Genomic DNA, 21,268 nt, shown 5'->3' on the forward strand with positions numbered 1-21,268 from the left:
GAATACACACCTGTGCAAAATAAGCGAGGAATGTAACTACTTTAAGAAACGCTTCATAATTACTCACCAACAAAACATAGGAACACATAAAACAATTCGTGAATGCATTGAAAAGGAAGAAAATATTACTACAAAATTACTCTATGGATGAAACTTGAATACAATCAGCTAAAGAAAATACACCAGTTAGAAAGGAACAGCCATGGCATGCTGTCTCTTATTGAGTGTGCAACGATCAACAAACTCATACAGAAAAAGAATGATGGCTCTGGACACTGGGATAGAGAGGAAGAAGAGCTGCATGTTCAATGATTCTACTGCTTCACATATGGAAGTGGAAGATGAGAAATGTTCTAGGTCCATGGAAGAGCTGGGAGCCCAAAATAAACATGTACTACCATTTTCTTCTGAATACAGAACATCTTTTGGTGCTGTATAATTTTTGAGGCCCAATTTCTAAAATAATCGCTTTTTTGTGTGCTATCCTTGGGGTTTGAATTCAGGCCCTGAGCACTGTCCCAGGCTTCTTATTGCTCAAGACTAGCACTCTATCACTTGAGCCACAGCAGCATTTTTTTATATATGTGGTACTGGCTGAATTGAACTCAGTGCTTTATGCATACTAGGAAAGCACAAAGTACCACTAGGACACATTCCCAGCCCCTAAAACCACAGCTTTTACTGATTTGGACCACCTAAATTATCAACACATTAGCCAATGAAGCTGGCCCTTAACACACACCTCTCATTCTAGCTAATCTGGAGCCTGTGGGCTGAGGATTTAGACTCAGAATCAGTCCATGCAGAAAATTCCACAAGAATATGTGCAATTAAGCAGCAAAACGTCAGAAGTGGAGCTGTAGCCCAAGTGTTAAAGCACCAGACTTTAGTAGAAAAAACAAAGACCAACAGTAAGGTAAACTTATATCAGACTACTGAGTAAATTTTTAATTTGTCATTGAAATCAGTTACTTTAGAATATCTCTCTTTCAAAAGTGTTACATTTGATTTTAGATAATCTCTTGTTTAATGTGTACTTAATGGTAAAAAAAAAAAAAGAATTGATAAAATAATGGCATTCACAGGGAAATGGTCAGACCTTGAATGAATAAAGTTGAGCGAGACAAGCCTAGAGCACAGAGGACAGATCATGTCTGTAAAATAAATGGTATTTCTACATGTTTTGGTCAGCAACTTTACATCATGTCTCTAAAACCAAACAGTTACTAAATAAATATAAAAAGGTCTAGGATAGACCTGCGAGGAGCACAATAGCTCAACAACTACATACATATGATTATATAAGATGAGGCTACACAAAATGAACTCCAAGAAATGGAGACAGGAGGATTTTACTGTTGTCATTCTGTTTAATGTACTAGGTGAATTTCCTTTAACGTACCCCCTGGGGACACTGTATATGATTCTCGTACACTGGATATTGTATATATGCTTATCTGAACTAGGGAAGAGAAAGAAAAATGAAAGGTGTAACAAATATGAGAAGAAATATACTCACTACCTTATTATGTAACTGTACCCTCTATGTACATCCCCTTATCAAAAAAAAAATTTTTTTTTAAGTAGAGCATCATGCTCTGAGTTCAAGCCCCAGTGCTGGAAAATAATGAACAAATAACTAAAACCAAACCCAGAAGCCAGTGCGTAAGGGGATCTATGGCTTTGAGCACCCACACCCCCTGCCATGTCCCCTCTGTACCGCCATCATGAAAATGGCAATGTAGTTGATGTGCAGCATTCTAGTGCTGTTTTACAAAGCCAGAGGAGAGTGGGTGCTCACAGCAGCATCTTTCCTAAGACAGTTCCCAAAAAAGGGTGGAGGAGGCAATGGAGAGTTTAGTGCACTGATGGACAATCCTATAACCAGGCAAAAATTCAATAACTCACCAACTAAGTATTAATATCTTTCAGTGCAGAAGAGCAGAAAAGAATTTACCCCCAAGTGACAGCTGAAAATTTCCCTTTCACATAGATCAAGGAACTGATCCATGTTAGGGCCTAGTTAAGCCACGGACTTTGCTTACAGTGGTATGAATGTAATAAGCTGCACTCCACAGAGCTACCAAAACCCCTGTACTCTGAGCCCAGCTCTAGGTTTGTTACTCTGTTTTGTTTGGGGAAGGAAGGGGAATGTTTTTCCTCACAACTTAAAGAACAAAATATCAACCCTTTCCTAATGGGTTTTCCCCACTCATTTAAAAAATTACATTTCTAATTTAAACAGGGGGCAACCCTCTATTGAGTCTATGAAGTAACTTCACAAGTAGACCTGCAACTCCTTCATGAAACAAATCTCTGATAGTTTACATGGACTGAATGTAGGTATAAGAAGCATCAGGGCCTGGGAATATGGACTAGTGGCAAGAGTGCTTGCCTCATATATATGAAGCCCTGGGTTCAATTATCCAACAGCACATATACAGAAAATGGCCAGAGGTGGCGCTGTGGCTCAAGTGGCAGATTGCTAGCCTTGAGCAAAAAGAAACCAGGGACAGTGCTCAGGCCCAGAGTACAAGGCCCAGGACTGGACAAAAGAAAAAAAAAAGAGTTGTGGTACAAGAAGCGTCAAAGGATTCCCCCATACTCTGGGGGTGTTCTCCAGATAGATGCCTTCAGTCCTCAGTCTGACATGTGACCCCTGACTGGATCTGCCCCTTGCATCTCTTGCTGCTTCATCCACCTTGTCGAACAGAGAGAAGTGCTTGAATGAACATCAGACTAGATCTTAAGAATACTTGCTGTGTTTTCTTCCTGTGTTTTGTACTGCTTTTCTTCTCAACTATTAGGTATTTTCTAGGTTCATAGATCACAGAAGTGTTTTACACAATCCTTGCCTTTCACCTACACAGGAATAGTTCCTGTGAGTAAGGATTTATCCCCACATTGCTTCAAGTCTCTAACTTCTCACCAAGAATTACTATATTCATATGTGGGAATTTTAAAATCTGATTTCCCCCATCCTTCTGGGTGTCATCAAAATTACTTTTCTGATGCTCCTGAGCCTCAGAACCATTGATGAGAAAGGATATTCCAAACCTCCATTCAGGTAATCATTCTTGGTACACTGAAGATTTTGGTTGTGAATACCACAATCATTGAGAAGCTCTTTTCCTTCTTTGAGGACTGCACTACTCATGTGCTTCTTATTTGCTCACACCTGCATAATGGTACATAGCAGAAATGACACAAAGTGTAAATTTCTCATTTTTTTTGTTTCAGAAATAGTATCACAAGGAGAAAGACATTTGCTAAATTAACTCTATTCCCACACAGAACTTAGTATGTCTCCACATGAATTTTTCACTTCCCACTCCTTAAGACAAAGAATCACCTAGTTCTCTGCCAAATAGAGGACTCAGGGGAATGAGGAACATTACTGCTCAGTACAGCTCAACAAGAACTTACCAACAGGGCTCTGTCTGCAACATCATTGTATAGGATACATTCACTCACCCGTGGAATTCTTACTTGGAGCTTCTCCCATCCATGGTTCTGTACCTTCCTCCAGCTTGACAATCAATTTGGGTTTAAAAACACAGTGCCCTGTTTAGATGAAACAGTACAGACCCATTCCTCGTTCTGGATCATCACTGCTGTAATGACCTCAGAAATTATGGTATATAATGTTGCTCCTAATTCTAGTTTCTAATTTCTCATGAGCTCTATGGTTGAAGTTTCCTGTAAATAGAAGCTTTGGGTTTTTTTCCTCATTGTTTCTGCTTGAACTCAATGCATGGCCAAGGTCCCTGAGCTCTTTTGCTCAAGGCTTGTTCTACATCTTTCAATAACAGTTTCCCTACTCATTTTAGGTAGGCTAATTGGAACAAAAGAGTCTGTTTCATGGGGACTCTTGCTCCTGGGGTGGTGTCTAACCTTGTTCTTCAGGATTCAATAGCTAGGATTACAGGCATGAAATGGCATGCCCAGTGCCAGCTTTTGATTTTAAATGTCCTTTTTATACTAGTGATTTGCAGAACACACGTTCAGGAGTCATGCATTTTAGTCTAGATTATATATCCATCTATAACAATCATCTCAATTTCAGAACAGTCCCCTCTTAATAAAACATATGTCAGAAATTTTGCCAAACTGTGGCTATTTACTTCTTGAAGAATAAAAATATAATTGCCTCTGGAGTAATATCATCAAGGGGAGGGTTTTCTTTGGAAGAAGTAACACTTCCCATGGACTGGAATCTTACTTCTAAATAGCATAACACTTTTATATATATTCACAGTTCCACTAAAAGCAAAGCAGTTGACCTTGTGAGTCAATGTGACTTTTGTTTGGTTTTTGTTTTATCTGTGAAGCCTGGGGCTTGAACTCAGGGCCTGAGCACTGTCCCTGGCCTTTTATTGCTCAAGTCTAGGCTAGCACCCTGCCACTTGAGCCACAGCGCCACTTCCAGCTTTTTCTATATATATGGTGCTGAGGAATCGAACCCAGGGCTTCATGTATAGGAGACGAGCACTTTACCACTAGGCCATATTCCCAGCCCATCAATGTGACTTTTGCTCACCCAAGAGCACGAAGTTTCTGTAGGTCTCCTGCACTACATCACTATATAGTGTCCACTGAGCTATGTCTAGGTCCTGCCACTCCTCCCAGCTGAAGTCCATAGCCACATCTTCAAAGGACACGAGCTTCTGTAATGGCACATTTTCATCAAGAAATTATCCCTGAGTCATGAGAAGATCAAGTCTGGAATTTTATTCTTCTTCATGTATGCTTCTCTCTTACATAAAATGTTTGGAACTTGTTTCATTATCTGTATAGTAGAATAAAGAAAAATCTATGTAGAAACATTTGGCTCTGTTTTACTAATACAAAGTTTCCCTAATAGATCAGACCATTTCTCTGTTATTAGCAATAGAGACAAGAGATTCTGAGGTGCTACAAATCTGGCATGACAACATTAAGGCTAATTCTTCTGAAGCTTCATGCTTCAGCCTAAGGATTGCCCTTGTTCTGTACATAAGATATTTGGTTACTGTTTTAGGAACAAAACATTCAAATTAGCCAAGCAGATAAGAGCTAACACATAATGAGCTTTTCAAAGGACTATATGAACCCTTGCATGTATGTGAATGTCACATATTCTACCATACATGGCATCTAAATACTTGAAAAAAGATGACATCTCTATTAAATATGCAGTCTGCAAACCAACTGTCAGTTTTCTATGAATAATACAGTATATAGAAGAGGGTGGGAAAATAGCTTTGTGGTTGACTGCTTGCCTATCATGCATCAACACCTGGTTGAATAAATCAGTATCACATAAACAGAAATGACAAATAGTCTCATTGTGGCTCAAGTGATAGAGTGCTTTTCTTGAGCCAGGGCAGCTCAGATAGAGTGCCCAGGCCCCCGTTCAAGACCTATTACTGGAAAACAACAATGAAAATGATGGAAAAACCAACTTTTCCCATAGGATTTAAATTGGAACAGATATCAGTTATTTACAGTATATAGAAGAATGTTTGCAGGTTTCACTACAGGAAGGATGCCTGCTGGTTACATGTAAAAAATATAGGAAATATCAGATGATTCAAACATGTAATAAGTAAGGAAATTACCATCATAAACATAATCACAATATAAATATAGTATGGATACACAGAAGAATACATAGATATAAATAGACATGTGGCACTGTTTGACATTACCAAAAAACCCCACAAAATCTGAAGAAATCATATCCAAAGAGACATACATTAAATACAGAGAAATCAAAAGACACAAACAAATTAACACAAAGTGCCATAGGAAAAATGAAGAATGAAAAATACAAATACACATAGTCTGTAAGCAAATGAACATCAGTATAAATGGTATGACCACTGATACAGACCACGGATAATAACAGACAGATCATATATCTCCATAGTAAAACTTCATGCTCAATATCGAAGTTTCAAAACACATAAATTAAAAGTCTTTTTGTTAATATTCCATTGTTATTGGAGAACATTAATTCTCTTAAAAACTCATAGAACAACAAAAGTCAGTGGGGAGACACTTATTGACAACATGGTCATAACCTAAAGACAGTAATAAAGCACAGTTGTGTGACATTTACCAAGACAAACAGAATGAAAGTAAAAATAGGGCTGGGGATATGGCCCAGTGGCAAGAGTGCTTCGTCATATACATGAAGCCCTGGGTTCAATTCACCAGCACCACCTATATAGAAAATGGCCAGAAGTGGTGCTGTGGCTCAAGTGGCAGAGTGCTAACCTGAGTAAAAAAAAAAAAAAAGGCAGGGACAGTACTCAGGCCCTGAGTCCAAGTTCTAGGACTGGCAAAAATAAAAATAAAATAAACTGTTCTAGACGGGGGAGGAGGAGAAGAAAAAGGAGGAGTAGGAGAACAAGAACAAGAAGAACATGAAGAAAAATAAGAAGAAACAACAATAACAGCAAGTAGCAGAAGAACAAGAACAACAACAACAAGTAAAAAATCAGAATAACAAATATCTCTGTATCTTCTCTGAGTACATTGGAAACTGTATACTGGTATTTGAACTAGAAAAGTGAAAGGGAATAACAATATCGAGAGACACGGGCTACAGAAAGACAAGTGACTACAAAAGCAATACTTGCAAAACTGGTGTAAATGAACTGAACAACTTATACGGGGGAAAGAGAAAGGGAGAGGGGGGAATGAGGGAGGAGGTAATAAACAGTACAAGAAATGTTTCCAATGCCTAATGATGAAACTGTAACCTCTCTGTACATCAGTTTGACAATAAAAAATTTTAAAAATTTATAAAAAAAAATAAAGTAAAAATAAACCTCTAGACAAACTTCAGAGAAATTGACAGGAGAAATAAAGCTATAGAATATTAATACATTAAAATTATATATTTCCAATAACCTATGAGTGAAATAAACATAGGGAATTTAGAATGGATCTGGAACAAAATATAACCTAGCACTGGGATTTTTCCTATATTAAAAATGACTACCCTTCAACTGTGAGAGAAAAGCAAATGTTGTCTTTATGCATGCTGATTTCACATGTAATACCTCGTGGAGGGTGGTGGTAGGTATGGCACAGAACTCAAGGAATATAGGGTGAAACTGTGGCAGTCACTGTATACAGTTGAAAGTCAACTCTACAACTTGTGGGTCAAGACAGGAGTGAGTGAGTATGAGAGTGACAGAACAACACATGTCACAGTATAAAAAGAAATGCAGGGGCTGGGAATATGGCCTAGTGGCAAGAGTGCTTACCTCATATACATGAAGCCCTGGGTTCAATTCCTCAGTACCACATATATAGAAAATGGCCAGAAGTGGCGCTGTTTTTCAACTGGCAGAGTGCTATCCTTGAGCAAAAAAGCAAGGGTCAGTGCACAAGCCCTGAGATCAAGGCCCAAGACTGGCAAAACAAACAAATAAAAACAAAGACAAGCATCACATAGTCAAACCTGCCACACACAGGTGGCCAATGAAATTACAAAGAAAAGAAAAGAAAAGGAAAAAACGCACAAATTACCTGACTCATGGAATTCTAATCTCTATCACATCCTCTATAACAACAATAAACTAAACTAATTATATAAAAATTCATCCATCAAATTGTGCTACCCAAGGCTATGGGATTACTGGAGAAAATAAGAAAAAGTACCAGAGATAGAAGGACAGTTCCAATTAATAGAAATAAAATGCTACACTTAATTTGTTTTTTTTTTGTTTGTTTGCTTTTATTACCAGTCCTGGGTCTTGAACTCAGGGTGTGAACATTGTTGCTGGCTTCAATATTGCTCAAGGATAGCACTATACCACGGAAGTTAACTTGCTAATAAACAGGTTGAAGGCATGGTTCAGGTGAGAAGTTCAAGTAAAACAAACACCACAAAGCAGCCATGGGATTGAACTGATGAGCTTTTGAATGAACACAACTTTAAAGTCTACTGGTTTTCCTTTGGGAAATGGGTACTAACAAGAAATATGTACCAAGAGTACTTTAAGAACATATGGCTTACTCAGTCCTGTAGGATATTTGAAGGTGTTTGTGACCACACTATTTCAGTCACTTCATTAAAGCTTCATTAAAACAGTTTAATATTATTAAGGAGGATGTGGTTTCTGATTAGTTGCCAGCAACCCTCACTTTCCCTGAGAAGTGACTTGCTGGGAGTGATTGAATCACATAACAAGTGTGACCATGTGTTCATCACGTAAAGAAAAAAAGCCCAATCAACCTGCAGGCCTGGGAATGTAGCTTAGTAGATAGTAACCTAGATAGTAACCATGGTAACAGACAGTAAAAATGATCATAGTCATAGACTGTAGAAATAACTGTAATAGTAGTAGAAATGCCATGGTAACTGTTGGGATGGAGTACTGGATTGTTCTAGCCCATCAAGCTTGCTTAGTGGTAATGGGAAAACATGGTAGCAATTGTTAACATAAAGTTGGCACTAGGTCAGCATGACTGCAGAATTCTGCTTCTGTAAATGGCTTGCAAAACCCATTTGTGACTTTCTCTATGCCTGCTTTAAGCCCCTGCATTGGTGCTGCATGACCACCTGCTGTCAGTTCCTGATACCAAGACCAGTTCCCATTATCAAAGCCAAAATAGATATCTGAAATGGAAGATATCCAATAGAAATAGGACAAGGCTAGCTTGCTAAATGCCATCCAATCAAGTGTCTGCCAAGTTGGAAATACCCTGCCCCTGTTGTAATCACAATAAAAACCCTGCCTATCTGAGGGTCGGGGTTCTCAATCCAGATCTGCTGTCGGTGACGGTTGAGAGTCCAGGTTTGCAATAAAGACTCTTGTGCGTTTGCATCGGAATAGGCTCCTTGGTGGTCTTTGAGGACTCGAAATCTGGGTATAACAGACTAAACAGCCCTGCTTAAAAATTTAAAGTTTTCTATTGCACATTATTGTATTAGAAATGGGAGACCATTGTAGCTGGCTCTGGTGACACCTGGCCCTATTCCTAGCTACTCTGAAGTCTGATATCTGAGGGTGACAAATTGAAGCCAGATAGCATAGCAAAGTCTGGGAGCCTTTTATCTCCAATAACCCCCCCCCCTCAAAATACTTTGAAGTTTAGCTATGGCAGAAGTAGTACAACATTAGTCTTGAGCAATAGAAGCGGGTACATGGTCAGTGCCCAGACCTTCAGCCAAAGAACAAACACTAGCACACATAAAAGGCCTTGTATCATATTTAAATTATATTTTATCAATTGTTTTGAAACACATGGTAGGCATTGTCTTGCTTCATAATTAAGGTAATACAGGCTCATTGCTATAGTGCAGAATTTGTCACTTGTGAAGAACAGACAAACTAAAGTGTAGAATGGTAGCAACGTTTTAAATTCTGAATACAATAGGAAGTCCTGAGGATTAAAATAGAATCAGCAAGTTTCAAATAAGGTATTGCAAAGCAATGCTTATGCTTCACTGACATCAATTCCCAAAGCAAAATTCCTACATGAATATTACTTCTTTGGGCAGACGGGAACAAAATGAGTAACCCCAGCTAAATGTTCAGTTAATTAGGTATCTAATAAATCAAACAACCTTGGGAAAGGTACACTGTCTTAAGTTACTCTTCTTATTTTTCTTCTAAGGCCACAAAACAGTTACAAAGACTTTCTGAAAGAACCAACAAGGTAGAACTCGCATCAATACATCCATTTCAAGGGCATTTAGGATAATTTTGAAAGATCCCAAACTGCAAATGATAGTGAGAAGAAGAGGCTGGCTAAGTTCATGAGAATAGGGTTAGGGTATTATTACATGCATACTTTTAGTTGTGAATCTCATCGTTCCACCCCCAAACCATAGGCACAAGTCCCATTTGATAATGAAGCTGTGACTTCTTCCTTAAATGCACTTCATCTCTCCCCCTAAAAGTTAATCTAAAACTTCTAGCACCAAGTGATTGAGAGTGTTACAGAAACTAGTACCTTGTAAATCTCATAATCAGTGAAGTTGAACCGATTATTGCCTAAGGCAAGAAACCTAAATAGATCTTTCCCTTCCTATGCTTTTCTCCTTCTGCTTTTTGGGCTTGCCTGACTTCACAAGATCTCTTGCTTCAGCAGGGAAATTCCTATCATAGGATGCCCTCCTTTGAATACTGATAGACTTCATTCTATAAGCACACGACCATCACACAGTACTCCAGTATTCCATGTGGAATAGTCTCTAGAAAGAAACCTGGGTGAAGACAAAGCTGGTCTGCTATGACGGCTAACAAGGCACGAGCAGACCCATAAGAAACATTTCATAGGGTTCATTCTCCATTTCTTATTGCAACAAACAACACACAACTGTAATAAATTACAATGGAAGCTGGCCATGGTTTTCAGTTAGACACTTCAATTATTTTAATTTGTCTAAAAATTTAATATAGTTCTTTTTAGAAGAAAATGTCCCAAGAATTTCTGGAATCCAACTTTGAGGAAATCAAATCAGAATTACTTTTGAGTGAGGGCACACACATGGCTGTAGGTAATAAAGACACCAGGCTAGTCAGTGCCCCTGACTGACATGTCCTGAGCTGCTGCTGTCATAGTGCTTGCCTTTATGGGAGCAGAGGAAGAAATCGCTAACACCTGTTCTTGTGATGGTCCTTTTCCTTTCTGTGCTTCTTTGCAGCATCTGAATGATCACCAAATGTGCTCTGAGGTGGAGAATGGCATGTTTTTATCTTATGGCTGTGTCTATTTGAGTATTTCAAGACATCTGTGGTATGCCTGGCCTAATGTGGGGGGAAGCCTGATTGTGGTGTCTTTGAAGGTGCTCACTGTGCCTGTGGGACAGGTTCAGGACCTCGAGATGCACGTTCCCAAGTGAGTCCACCCCTTGTAATGTCTGCTGGAACTGTGTGATCTAGACCATGACTGCTTTTGTGTTCTTGACTAACTTACTTTGCTGCCTTTTCTTATACCACTTCTTAAATAGCTTTTGGAAGTCTGCGGTCTGTCTTTAGGTTCGTTTTTGTCCATCTTCACACTGATTGAGGCTGGGGACTTCTCCTCCTCCATTCCTTTTCTAGGTGACAATGGCTTGGAGTGTGGTGACAAGTTTCCAAGGTGTACAGAGCCGGGCTCCCATCTTATTACTGTCCTTTTGCTTTTGACTTTGCTTCAAGACTACTTGTCTCTTCTCTATTTCTTGTCCTAGTAATTCATAGTGTGATTATTACCTTGTATAAAGCCAGAGTGTCTGAATGTAGATATTCGGAATCTCATATTTGATAGTCATAAAAAGAAGGGACCAAAGGCCATGCAAATGTACACACACACACACACACACACACACACACACACACCATCACCACAACACAGGATGGTCTCCGGTTGGAAAGGAACAAAATCATTGGTCCATAGACTATCATGTAATTCCAAGCAGTGTGTACTAGGTTTTGATTATGTTTACTTTCTAAATATGAAAATACATAATAATGATCTTATTAGTGCGCTTGGCAGGAGGCAGAAGCACAAGTCCTCCAGCATGCTCAGCTCAGCCTTGACAAGTTTTTGTTTTTTATGAAGGTAGTCAAGCACCAGAGGGTTGGGAGTCCTTTTTCCTCTTGCCTGAGGTGGTTCAGTACATTCATTTTCCTTCTTATCCTCCAGAGAACCTCTTCAATTTTTGATGCAAGATTAATAAAGGGCAACCATCTCCAAACAGGGCCTCACAATAGACAAGGAATAGAAAAGTGATGAATAAATACATGGCCCATTGCCTTTTGTGATACAGTCCTGGATGGTGAACTCACAGCCCAGGATGCAAGTTCTTCCACTGGGCAGTTCCAACTGGTCCATATTTTTGACACAAGGACCTTTCCCTGTTACACTTTTACTATGTGAGCTTTCTATAACATCCTAAAATGATGCTCATTTCAAACTGACCCAACATATTACATTTTGAATGAAGTTCATTGAGAAATGATTGCTTAATTAGAAGTCAGGACTTAAGCCAATATGTGAGCTCAAATGGTGGGATATTTTTAGCTATTCAGGGTACTTTGCTACCAGTGTCAGACCATAATTTTCATGACAGAAAAGTTACCGGGTGTCATTCACTAGATTTTTTTTTCAGACTATTATCTGTGTGGGATGGATAAAATAGGAAGATACCTTAAAAAGTTGTTATACAGAGAAATCACTGCCAATCTTTGTTTCTCCACTAATATGTAAGTAGACTTAGGATCATACATAATGAAAATTTGATTTAATTCCTTTTAATATATTTTGACTCAGCATTTAACTATTATCCAATCTTGAAATAGCTAAAAGCTATAAGGAGAGTTTTTGTTAACTCCCTAATTAATTGAGCTTTCATTGAACACTGATGTTCAAAGGGTAATCAATAGTCCTGCAGAATCAGTCATAAAGGTTAGAGTTCCTTTGGAATTCCTATAGGGGAGGCAAACATTGCTGTTGCTAGGAATGGCCTTTCACCGCTTCGATTACTGTAACTGTCCAAAATATGTATCTAGCATATGTACTTCATGCATGTTTTACCTGTCTAATTTGAACTGTTCCTGTATTAAATGCATATTAATCTCTTGTGTGTCATATGTAATTTTATCCATGTCTGCACTGTGGGTAGACATGCACATGGCTTTAGCTTTCCTGTTCTAGAGAGATTCAGTTCCACAAATAAAGATGGGAAACTAAAATAATGACATATTGGAAATTTGGTCCATAAGACTAAGGCATCCTTCCAGTAATATTTACCAATTTCATTCATCAACAAATGAAATTGCCCTTTGCCTCAATTTTCAACCATGATTTTTTTAAGGTCCACTCCTGGAATGCTCCATGAAGATGCCCCAACCTGTCTAAAATCTCCACCCATTATAGGTAAAGATTTGACTTTTTTTGTGTTTTAAAATAAAAAAAAAAGAAAATTGAATGTCTTAACTATATAGAAATCATTCGTGTTTGACAAAAAAAACTCTTATCCTTACTTAAACATTACACTATCTTTATAAAAACAGAATCAAATGATCTACCTGCCTATCCACCCACCTACCTATAATTTGCACTCACATATATATACATATATATAAGAATACCTCATATATGTGTAATTGCATACATATATTTGCAAAAACAAACACACATCATAGAAAAGTATAAATCTGTATAATGGTATACTTTTACAGATTGATGAAGAAATAAAGCTTATATTTTTAAATTAGGGAATGACTTTTCAATCATGAACATTCTATGCAAAACATAAGCTTTCTCAGTACATACGTCAACACTTTCAAAGTAAAACTCAGATTGATAGTCTCTGGAGATAGAATCGCTTCTCATTGTCTCACCAAGATCCTTTCCATCCTTCCTGAATATTGTGTTTTTCTCAGGCCTGAGATCAGATGTTTATTTGGTAAAACAAATCTGCATAGTCAATAATTCCTATGTATTTGCAAACTACCTGAAAGTCGGAACTCAGGAAATTTGTTTAAACTCAGTTTCCAACCTGGATTCCTAGAATGTCTTCTGTCTTATCTGTACACAAATTTCTTTGACCAAGAGTCAAGCTCTGGTTCAAAATGCAGCTCACCACCACAGAAATGCCTGTGTGGTTTTCACAGAAAGGGCCAGGGAGGAAATTTAGACTATGTCTGCTCCACATTTTTCTTTGCACATACATACTTTCACTGACTGTGCTAATTGTGGCTCACATTTCCTTCCTCCTAAGTTCTGAATCTTGGCATGTTTTTCATTCAGTCTTAAGAAGTAAGATTTACATTGATTTTGCTCAGATTTGGAGATAGGCAAAATACAAGGAAAAGGATACTTCATGCCCACTATTGCAAGAGATTTTGAGGCTGGCTACCAACCTCAGAATGTCAAGTGACTTTCACTCATTTACATAGACAAATGTAAACAAAGATTACTGTGTTTTTTTTTAAACAGAAGTTTCAAAATTCAGTATTTATCCAGTAGCTAAAGGCTCTTGCCTGGTATCCTAGATACTAAGAAATCTGAGATCTGGAAATCCCAGTGTGCGGCCAATTCTGGAAGAATACTTTTGTAAAATTTGAATCTACAATTGATCAAGCAAACTCAGAAGTACAGGTGTGCCTGGAATAGTAGAGAACTAAATTCAGTAAAAAAAAATAAAATAAAAAATTAATAAAAGAAGGGTATTGTGAATGTACAAACAGAAAGAAAAAATTTCTAATTCTCTCATCAATAACAGTAGGTTTTTCTTAAATAGTAAACCTGAAAGAAAGCCTTTACTGTCTGTCTCTTGTGTCAGTCCTGGGTCTTGAATTCAAAGTCTAGGTCCTGCCATTGAGCTTTTCTACTCAAGGACAATGCTCCCTCCATTTAGCAATGGCACTTCTTTCCAGCTGTGTTATTGTTAAATTTCTCATAGACTTTCCTACATAGCCTGTCTTTGAATGATGAAGCTCTGATCTCAGCCTCCTGAGCAGCTAGGATTAAACCTGTGAACCCCTCAAGACTGGTGCATTATCACTTCAGCCAACTCCTGAGTGTTTGCTGGTTAACTGGAGATAAGGTTCTCAGATCTCAGTCTCCTAAGCAGCTAGGGTTGGTTATAGGTGTGATCCCATAAAGACTGGTGGTGAACTACTTCGGCCGCCCTCAACTCCTGAGTGTTGGTTAGTAAACTAGAAATTAGGTTCTCAGATCTCAGCATCCTGAACTACTAGGATTACAGATGGTAACCCTTCAAGCCTCCTGCTCTACCACTGGAAACAACATGTACTTCTAAGGTTTGGCTAGTTTAATACATATAAAGTCCACAATTCTCAGCCTGCACAGAACCTAGCACTCCAGGCATAAACCACCAATGTACTACTGGCTATGAACAGTTTCCACACTAATGGACCATGTCAAAAATTTTAAAATTCATTAATCATTATAAATGCTGTTATGTGAGCTTGTAAAGAAGAGCTGTAATTCCTGCTTGTCAAGATAATTTGCTCTTGCCAAAGTAAAATATACATGTATATATGTACACTTTAAAACATATATACATGTACACACATTTTATTATATTGAATTTGGCTAGTTTATGCCTAGTTTCACCTATATAGGTCAGAACAACTAATGGCAATGCAAGTTTTTTTATATTTTTTAAGCCAGCACATGTACTTTCTCCTCTAATTGTCTCATGGTTTATTCTGGCCTTCAGCCTTTGCTTGAGAGGCAGGATGCTGGATGCAAGATGCCCCATGCACTCAATCCCAAGTTGCCTGAGTGCTGACACTTGTTCTACCTCAGTCATCTGCTGCCCTTCACCACACATCCTTGCCCAGCATCAAGCTAAAGCTGACCCAAGGTAGGATTCTATAAGAGTGAAAAAGGAAAGAAAAATTGGGAGGAGGTAAGGCAGACCCAGTGGGTCCTGGTCAAGCCCAGAGGAGACCCAAGGACCTGGGCCCAGCTCTGGTCTTCTACATCTCCTATACCAATGCATCCATTTTTCTTGCCACTCGCCACAATACCAGACCCCACATAGGCCTCTGAACATCTCACCTAAAGTGTCTAATACAGTGGGTTGTGAGGAACCTTGAGAAATTTGGTCACCCTGGGCCTAATTCTGCTGGCCCCTCAGTACCTCCCCATAATTCCTGGGCTGTCACTCTTCCCAAGGGTACAAGGTGGATGGTAGGGCTCAAAGGAATTTGGCAAGGCCCTGTTGGCATCTCATCCTGAGAGTAACAACTTGTCAAGAAAAGCAGCAGCACCCAATGAAAGCTACCAAGAGTGTCCTTTGTTCAGAGAGGGACAGAGCTGTTATGAGAGGCAGATTCCAAGGAAGCCAATTGCACAATAACCCACACTTGGTGGCTGTGCCAGAAAGCGACGGTGGGTGTGTCAATTCGGGTGAGTGGGTGGGGCCATGGAGGGAGGAGACAGGGCAATGCTCCCTGGCGCATTTGCCTGGTTCTGAGATCCAGTTAATGAGGGGCATCCCCACTGAGGGCTGAGAATAGGTCAGCTATGCCAGATCCTGCCCTCTAAGAAAAGTCATCTGGAAACACAGGAGGGGAAATGAGCTGCTTGCTATGAAACAGTTCCTAGAGCTTTAGCAGTCATTTTCTGAACTGTGGAAGTCTGTTTTTTTTTTAGGTGTGAGAACTAATTTCATCTTGGAACCTGCCCTTTAGATCACTGGCTAGCACTCTCCCAACTGACCCAAGATTCCAGTCTCCAGTCTCTGTTTTTGTGTAATCAGTGTAGGGATCAGAAGAGCATGACTCATCTAAGCTTAATCCCTCTGAGCATCACCATTATAACAGTAGTTTAAAAATAAGTCTAGTGGCCACCATAATTCTTCACAGATGATTCTAACTGGCACCACCCTCTTTACTGCAGTTTGACTGCAGTTCACAAGGCCCTGGGTACACCAATTTGTACCACTGTATTTTTGCCTCCCTAGCAATTGCAATCAATGGCAGAAGCACTCTAGCTCAAGAATCTAGAACATGGTCATAATGAAGTTTTAATTCACTCACAAATGAGTGAATCAAACTTATAGAAGTGTAATGTTTGCTGTAAGGAACCAGCCACATGGTTTAGGAAGAAAGATTATGGGGGGTGGTGGTGGTGAAAGAAAACTGGTGGCCCGCATGCATAAGTTGGAGGTATGGAGAGACAGAGGGGAAGGAAGAAGAGAAAGAGAGCAAGAGAGCAAGAGAGAGTAAGGGACAAAAGGAAAGAGAAAGGTGACTCGATTTGACCCTGATTATAAAGGGAAAGGGGGGAGGTATGCCCAGATGGATTGGATGTTAGCTCAGAGAAGGGGGAGGTAAATGCCTCCAGATATGCCAGCTGCCTACCTAATGCAGATACTAGGCCCAGACTTAAACAGTTATGGGGCATCTGCATGGAGCCCTCCTGGGTTGGACCTTACAAAGAGAAATTTAGCAGAGAATTAAGCCACAAGCAAGTAGAGTACATTCAAAGGTACTAAAAGTCTCATTAATGCACTCATAATACCCAATGGATATTTTTGAGAATAGAACCTGGTAACATAGAACGCTAAGGTTCTTTGCCTCCCTCCCTCAAATGCTCCACTCACACCTTGAAGAATCATCACGTGTTCTCTTTGCTTTACAATAAAGCCACAGATTCACTTCCAAAATTTTTCTGCTTAATTGGACATTTGTGTATTAAAAAACTTAACCTCCCAAGCTACTTTGGAAATGCAATCCTCAGATCTCAGCATCCTAAGTAGCTAGGATCACAGGCATGACACAGTGCCTGGGTAGCTTTAAGATGCTTTTAGCACTACTTGGTGAATACAAGAACCCCTGACATGGATCTTGTTCAAGCCCCCACAAGTTTTCAAATATAGTTCACTTTAGTTTTTCTGGTTTTGCTTTCCACATATTAAATACAGTCCAGACTTTTTCTTATTATCATTGACAGCATTTTGTTGTCATCATCACCATCATCTCGATCATTTTGTGAAAGCACCATAACACTAGGGTTTGAATACTGGTCGGGTGCACTTTCTTCGTTTTTGCTCTACATTTGGGTTTTTAGTAGTTTACAGTCGTACAAGTCCCAAACTTTCTGCCAACACTGGCTTTGAACTGTGATCCTCAGGTCTCACTTTAATGAATAGTACAGGTTAGAAGGGGTAAACCACCAGTATCACTAGGATATTTCACTCTTGGAATGTTTAGCTTAAGTCTCTTCAGGGTATAAATACTTTTCAGTCTGAATACATCTCAGCAGGAATGAATTCTAGATGGAAAGGGGCTTGATTTCTGTGCAAGTTACAGTTACTTAAATGAGGAAGAATCATCAGCATTCAAATGGAATTTGTCAGAAATCCACATTTAAAGAAATTAAAGTAGTGATGATCCTCTTGACTCAGGACCTGAGCACTGTCCCTAGCATCTTTTTGCTCAAGGCTAGTGCTCTGACACTTGAGCCACAGCGCCACTTCTGGATGTTTTCTGTATATGTGATGTTGGGGAATTGAACCCCTGGCCTCATGTATACAAGGCAAGCACTCTTGCCACTAGGCCATATCCCCAGCCCCTACAGAGCAGAATTTTGAATTTAATAAATCCTCAAGTTTTTAATGTGCAATGAACTTTGGGAATCCTTTCTTTAGTTGTCTCCCAATGTCCATAGCAGATATGATGAAAGAACTATATTACCTGGATAAACCTCAGAATGAAATAAATACTACCACTATGATTTGGAAACATGTACTTTTTCCTAGGAAGGAAACACAGGAGATAGGAAGCAAGAGTAAAGGCAAACAAAGTATGTATACAAGAAACATTATGTAAAAAGAATATATGAAATTTGTGGCTAGGAATGGGAAGGGATAACATGGGAGAGAATGAAAGGGGGAGGGGTAATCCTGTCAAGAAGCATTGTTCTCATATCCTGACTAATGGAATTGTAACCACTTTTGACGACTAATTACCCTGAAAATAATTTTGTTCTCAATAATTAATCAATTTAATATTGAGAAATATTGAGAAGCCAACATTTTTTCTTAAAGTCCACAGAAAGAATCCAGGAAGGTACCTAACTATGCAATCAGAAAGCCAGCCATGAGGATAATCTTTCCCTCTGTTTTACTCCACCAAATGTATACTATATAGTTCTACCTTTTCCTACTTGTCTCTATCATCCATTGGATTTCTGTAAGCATCTTTTAACTACTTCTTGTTCCTCATTTTCTCCCACTTTCTAATTTTTATATTTCTGCCAGAATTAATTTTTAGAAAACCGCATCTTAGTTGTGTTTTGGTACACTTAACTAAAGGGAGCTACAGGAAATGATAGCAGTGGTGACAGATATTCATCCTCCTGAGAACTTCACTTCAACCACCAGAGCAGTGAGAAAATGCATGCTCTTCACATCATCTAAAGTGGTGTTTTACTATTATTCACTCAGCAGAACACCAGAATGGGCTAAGAGTGAATCAATCATAAATGGCTCATTACCAGTCATTAAATATAAAAAAGAGAACGGTTATTTTAGATTAGTCATCCAAAACTGCATCTAGTCAAATACAAAGCATTTAATGAACATTTTAACCTCAACCACATTCACTTACAATAAAGTAAAGAAATTTCTGAGAGCATGTTATATTCAGAGAACATTGTACAAAAAGGAAGAGTCAGTTCTGTGGTGCTTATTGAGCTTTCACTTCTGGTTGGAAGATTTTCCACATCTGTCATATTCATAAGGTTTCTTCTGGGTGTGTTCATTGTGCACATTGAGAGTGGACTTCTGTGTGAAAGATTTTCTACATTTGTCACATTCATAGTTTCTCATCTGTGTGATTTCTCTTATGCTTTTGGAGTGCTGACTTCTGGGTGAAGGACTTTCAACATGTGTTACATTCATAAGGTTTCTCTCCTGTATGTGTTCTCTGATGAACACTAATGTATGCTTTCTTGGCAAAAGACTTTCCACATGTGTTACGTACATAAGTTTTCTCTCCTGTATGAGTTCTGTGATGCACACATAGGTGTATTTTCCAGGTGAAAGACTTCCCACATTGGTTACATTCAAATGGTTTCTCACCTGTGTGAATTCTAGAATGTGCATTTAGATTTGACCTGTAGGTGAATGGCTTTCCACATTTGTTACATTGATGAGGTTATTCAGCTGTGTGAATTCTATTATGTTTTTCTAGAGTTGACCTGTCAATGAAGGATTTTTTTACATTTATTACATTCATAAGGTTTCTGACCTGTGTGTATTCTGTGTTCTTAGAGCTGACCTGTGTTTGGAGTACTTTCCACATTTGTTACATTCATAAGGTTTGTTTCTGCCTTTGTTATGCTTATCAGACTTCTCCTCTGGATATTTATTCTGATGCTTAGTAAGATCTATTTTCTTACTGAAAGATTTCTCATATTTAAACCATGAACAGGCATGGTTTCTAGTGTGTTCTTTCTGAAGTCTGCTGACTGTAGGTCTGAAGCAGAATGTTTTCTCCCATACAGTGCATTCAGGTGTTTTCCTCACTCCCTGTAGTATTTCTTGTCCAATGAAAGCAGACTTACCATTGCCTTGTGTATATTCATTATGGTTGTAAGAAAGTTCTCCCAAACGAACACAATTATTGCTAAAGAATATGGTCTCTTCATCCTTGAAATCCTGCTGCTCATTTGGACTCTCAGAATGTTTAATACAAGGTTCCATATGGCTAAGGGATTTTACAACTACATGAGATACACCAGGTCTGTATCCAGCATGCATCTCTTCAGGCTCACAATGGAGAACCATATTCTGATATGCAATGGACTCCTCAGTCCTAATTCCTAAGGTGTGCCCTTTATTATTCCTCAGCTCTGGCATGTGTTTTGAGCTCAAACAAAAAGTTCTAACTAATCTCAGTCTTTCTTCCACAGGCTTGCTTTGGGTGACTGCTACTTCACATAGCCATTCTTCTGGACTTTCCTGGCAACTCTTAACCATGTCGTCAATTTCCAGGACATCTAAAATGATTCATCAAAAACAAACATGAATGGGATCCAAACATTTCTCAATATAAAAATAACTACATTTCCTCACATCCTGATTATTATAGATTTGAAAATAGCTATAATAGCTATGCTAGGAATTGATGTATGAGAAATATAGGCTTTTCTCCTCAAAGGCTTATTTAAGACTTCGTATTGATATTTCCAACTCAATATAATGTATTTATTATTTCATTATTTTTATATCAGACAAAATAATTCCCAATTTGCACAATTATTGTTTTATAGCAATACATTTAAAGTAAATACTTACACGCAGCCCTTAGCCTTCCTTTTACTTTTTACTTTTTATATGTGTTACTTTTACATATATTTGTTTAGTTATAGGAGAAGAGTTGTGTTGTTCTCTTTTAGTTTCATGAAATAATTTAAATTTTGTGCTGCCTGGCTCCTCAACCATTAGGTTTGGAAAAACAAAAGTGTTTTATATAACCACTGCCTTTTACCCAAGCAGGAATAGTTCCGAGAAGTAAGGATTTATGCACATATTTCTTCAGGTCTAGTCTCTCCCTAAGAATCACTATAGGCATATGTGGGAGTTTTAAAAATCATTTTCTCACCGTATTACAAAAAGCCTCATCAAAATTACTTTCCTGACATTCCTGTCCTTAGAACCATTATTGATAAAGGATATTCTAATCACCACCCAGGTAATCATTCTTGCTACACTAAAAGCTTTGGTACTAAATCCCACAACCACAGATAAGCTATTTTCCTCCTCAGAGGACAGGAACCATGGTGTCCTCCT

At 38.6% G+C, this 21,268-nt stretch overlaps 1 protein-coding gene across 1 annotated transcript in view; it reads left to right on the top strand.

The window, feature by feature from the left end:
• Nucleotides 1-21,268, top strand: part of LOC125347779 (zinc finger protein 809-like) — a gene marked incomplete at its 3' end in the record, with an annotated part of 99,042 nt that overhangs the window by 20,936 nt on the left and 56,838 nt on the right. The window lies entirely within an intron of this gene.

This window comes from Perognathus longimembris, chromosome 3 (assembly GCF_023159225.1).
Source record: "Perognathus longimembris pacificus isolate PPM17 chromosome 3, ASM2315922v1, whole genome shotgun sequence".
NCBI lineage: Eukaryota > Metazoa > Chordata > Mammalia > Rodentia > Heteromyidae > Perognathus > Perognathus longimembris.